Consider the following 4,723-nt stretch of genomic DNA (forward strand, 5'->3'; position numbering starts at 1 on the left):
ACACCATGGGGTTTAACGCGCACAGACTTCGCACTGTACACGGTCCTCTAGTATTTCGTCTCCATCGAAATACGACCGCCGCGGCTGGGAAAACTCGCTGTTCACCTGAACTACTTTCAGTCCGCAGCATATAGCCGATCCGGCTATACCTCGATCATCTTGCTCATTTATGCCATCTAGTGCAGCGCACGTAAAATATAACAGCAAACGAAACACCAACACATAGATCTGCTTGCACATACTGGTTTCCAGTTCGTAGCCTGCTTGGTAAACAGATACCACGTCAACGAGAAACAACGCGCGCCAAATAACAGTACTGGCCACTACAGGGCAACTCTGAGCAGTGATGCACAGCACACAGCTGCATACATTAAGTGATGGAGCGCGCCATGTACGGAAATGAGCACGCCCCCATAGGCACGCGTTCTACGCGCGCTGCCCGCTCGACCCGCAGTGCACCGGGCCGCAGCTGCTGACGAATGGCGCTTTGTGTTGAGGTTAGCTAGCATAACAGCACGACCGCAGCCTGCGGAGGTAAAACAAATTTCACAAGTTGTTTGCAGAGCTGTGAGGCTATCAGGATGCCGCGCTGCATAAATATGTTCCTCCTGTCCCAATCCCGCGACTGATGGCTCCATCAATGGGAAGGAAAGAGCACCAGAAATTGCGCGCAGGATGCTCGGCGGACTCCACGTTTAGGGATGGCGGAGCATCGGTTCTGAACAGGCCTTCGTGCGGGTTGCTAATTTAATCGTTAAATGAAATACTCACTGTACTTTCAAAACACTAGCCTAAACTATACCTCTTCAATTACAGCAACAACTGTTTGACAAAGTTCAACAGTGATCGAATATATGATGGACTACTTGCTGTGTTCCTAGCGTAGTGACGTGTCCCCGATGCGGTGGTCAGCGCACGTGAAGATTTTGTAGCCATATGGCTCCGGCCGCAGTGGAAGGAGTAGGGTTCTGGAAGGGACAGCCTACGGACTTTTACGGAACATATAGCGCTAAGACACCAGGACGAACAATGAAAGAGACACCACGAGCACTATTTTTTTTTCATTGACATGTCTGGTCGAGCGAGTCCTGGACGTCATCACCACGGAGACCCGCAAATGTAGGAGGTTCGTTCGCGCTGAAGGGTGGTGACGGTCCATGTTGGGTGTCTAGGTGACGGAGGGGCAGTAGGTGCGTTGGAGTTGGCTGCGGGTGGAGGGATCAGCAGGAAGGGGAAGCACAACTGCCGACGCACCGGCAAGGCCAGCGGAAGCGTCAGTGCGATGTTGGCCGACGGTTTCCATCTTTGGAGATGGTCCGACCAGGTGACGACCGGAACGTAGCTGCAGTGTTGCGACGGAGGGGACGCAGGATCGAGAGCAGCCTCCACCACATGCGAGACTGTGGACGAAGCGAGCTTTTATTGCCACTCGCGATTATGGCGGCCACTCCTCCGAAGACGAACTTGCGTGATGATGAATATTTACAGATGAAGACAAGGGTCGCGGACTGTGCTTACACTATATGCAGCAGTCAATAAAACCAGACCACTGAATTAGATTAGCTTGATCTTCTGACCTGTTTTCATTATGTCCAAGACCACTGCGGCCGTTAAGAACTTCGCTTCATAGATAAGTGCTGCTGGTCCTAGTGGGAGGGTCTGATGATTTTGGGATAAGTGGCTGCAAAAGTGCATTCTGTGGATATATGTTGAGAACTTACGTTAGTATAGTGTCAGACTATAGCGTCCCTTGTACGTGATGCATGCTTGTAGGTCTCTCAGGATTTCCATAAATGCATGAAATTCTTGTTTCAATTCTCGTGTAAAATGTTGGCAGTTTTTTGTTTTTATTGCTGGCAAGATCAAACCATTCTTATTCAGTAGGTATGCCATTAGAGTTCATTGGTGAGCCGTTCGGTTTGGTTGGCGACAATCTATTTCTAACAGGAAGCACCAATTAGGCTCAGTTCGATGGCCCAATGAGTGGCGAAAACAACTGGTTTTAGGTGAAAATGTTCTAACTGGACCCACTGCGTTTTTTTGACTAGGCCCCTCAAATGCTACGCCACAAATGCAAAAATTTTCATGCCTTCATTTTCCAGATATCAGCTGAAATTTTTTAATTGTGTAGGACGAAAGCTTGCCACAAACAGACTGCGCAGGAGCGCATGTGTGCTGCAGTTTTACCCAACCCACTATCAAGATCTGTCCTTGGGGAGCCTCCATATAAAAGCCCTTTTTTTTCTAGACTTGCCATGTCACGGGCGATAGCAGTACAAGCACTCGTTCACTTGACACTGCAAGGTTTATGCTGTAAATCTAGTCTTTGCCAAAAGTAACCAGGCTGCATGGCTTGCTTCTCATTTGTTAGTAGAGCCCTTACCGCTTCCCAAAAGATAAAAGTATTGAAAAGTGAGGACAATGCTTCTCTTTGCTTTACAAAGGTTTAGAGCTTGAGGGGTGAGATAAGTAACCCACTATACAACTGAAAAGCAATCTATGCAGCTTGGTTACATTTTTCAGACTGTACAGTACGTGGTGCTGCGCATCTCGTGCATTCCCACAACCACACTAGCTGTTGACAGCTGTCATCGCATGGGTCTGTTGGAAGGACGGTGTGTGCTTCTGCCGCATGCTTGCAGTAGATTCTACGAAGAATGAGCAAGTTAACTGAAATGGCAATTGAGAGATACTGTGGCACCAGTTAGAAACATGACGGCTGGCTGAGAGATTATTGTTAAAGTCCACAATTTCCAAACATTCAGTGATTGTTGCATACTTTATTAAAAAGTGGTTGAATTGGAAAGCACCGATATTTGCAAACTATAAAAATTCGAATATTCGCACAACCCGATGTGTACCAGAAAGCCGCAACACTGGACAAAAATTGTGTACGGCTCACTCGTTGTGCAGCGAGCCACAAAACGATCAGTTGCATCGGAATGGCACAGCTGTCTCAACCCTGGATGTGCAATGCTGTAGTGCGAAACTGCAAAAAGCCAGACTTGTCCAAAATTTAGTATATAAAGGAAGACAAATAAATTATGGCATTCTTACGGCAAATCAAAATGAGGCTTTTAAAAACTATAAAAGAAATAATGAAACAGCGAAGTGTCTCCGTCACCGGCTGGTTTTGCAAGTAAACTGCGTGCATTGACATTTTGTGGGTGGTCCCCAAGGCTGGGCTACACCGCCATTCAATAACTGATCGCGGAGTCCTAGGTGTAGACGTCACGAGTTTGAATTCAGTGAACTGAGCATGCGGTGAAGTGCATGAAACAAATTTGAGCTGGCCACATTGGCTCAAGGTTGGCGCTCTGCTGTCGAGCCTGAGCACACTGGTTCAATTCCAGCTGTGGCCACGTCGAGATGCAAAAGGCTTTATGTTGAGCGATGTCATGCATGTTAAAGCTCTCCACTATGGTGCCCTCCTCCCTTCCTGGCGCGCGCAGCAGCCTGGTTGAAGTGTCCACCAAGAAGAAAGGCAGTTACTGTGCCCTTTCGTTTCCTCAAAACAAACTCTTGCAATGTGCAATGGGGCCGGTTTGCATTGGTCACTATTTACACAGTAGAATGGTCAGAAAGAAAGCTGCCCAGCCCGAACTGCCAGGCGACATTTTACAGTGAGGAGCTGTTACAGAGGGCCTAACCATCATGTAGTCACAGCACAACTACAATGCAGCAGGAGTGCGCCAAATACACTCTTGGCTGAAAGACTAAATGTTCGCCAACAGGGTAAGATGTGCCTGTAATTGCAAATTCCAGCCCGTTGTAAGATAGAAGGCAAAGCCGCTAGGTTGCACAGACAAACCAGACAACTTCACCAGATGAATGCAGCATATGTTCGGGAGTGTTGCAAGTGTACAGGGGAAGCATCTGGCAAAGATGTTCTAACAATGCCTGGACTGTCAACAGATGTCACTGCTAATGTTTACAGATGGATCAGTAGTGCACTCGCACAGTCGAATGGCACCGGAAATGCCACCACGAGGATAGCTTTTCATTGAATTGTTCATGTTCAGCAGTGCCGTAGCCGATGGTTTTTTTTTTTTTGTCACATAGCCAGCAAATACAAGCATTCTCAAGAAGTACCCCTGCCACCTCGTTTTCACTGTGGCTCTTTAAAAGAATATTTCAGTGGAATTTCATCATTTTGCTCACAGCACAACAAGAACGGGACACACTGAGTGCTGTGTGCAAAATGATGAATACTTACCAACTCGCCCAAATTTCAGCCTTGCTGTTAGTGGAATTTCACACACACAAAAAGGAATGCCTATCTGTAGTAACATAAAGCAGGTTTAGCAAAACGGCGATGTTCGGCACAACACTCCCAGCACTCCACTACGCAAACAGTAGTGTCTCCACAGGCTGTCTCAAACCTAACCTAACCCTTTTTTCTGTTCAAAGCACCCCATGCATCTCGGCTGATGTCAAGCTTACTACAGCCAAGTCCGTCGGCAGTCGAGGCAAGTGTAATGAAAGTTGAAAGTCAGTACAGAGTTCCTTAATGATGGCAATCCATAACAGCGCGACAGACGGGACAGAGAAGAGAGGACGCAACACAGAGCTCTCTGTGTTGAGTCCTCTCTTCTCTGTCCCGTTTGTCGCGCTGTTATGGATTATCGTGAGCACCAACCCGCCCAACAAATGGTATTAATGACGGCAATGATGATAAAGGGGGGGGGAGGCCGATGACACCCCACCATTTAGCATGCAACAC

Source organism: Amblyomma americanum, chromosome 6 (assembly GCF_052857255.1).
Source record: "Amblyomma americanum isolate KBUSLIRL-KWMA chromosome 6, ASM5285725v1, whole genome shotgun sequence".
NCBI classification, from domain to species: domain Eukaryota; kingdom Metazoa; phylum Arthropoda; class Arachnida; order Ixodida; family Ixodidae; genus Amblyomma; species Amblyomma americanum.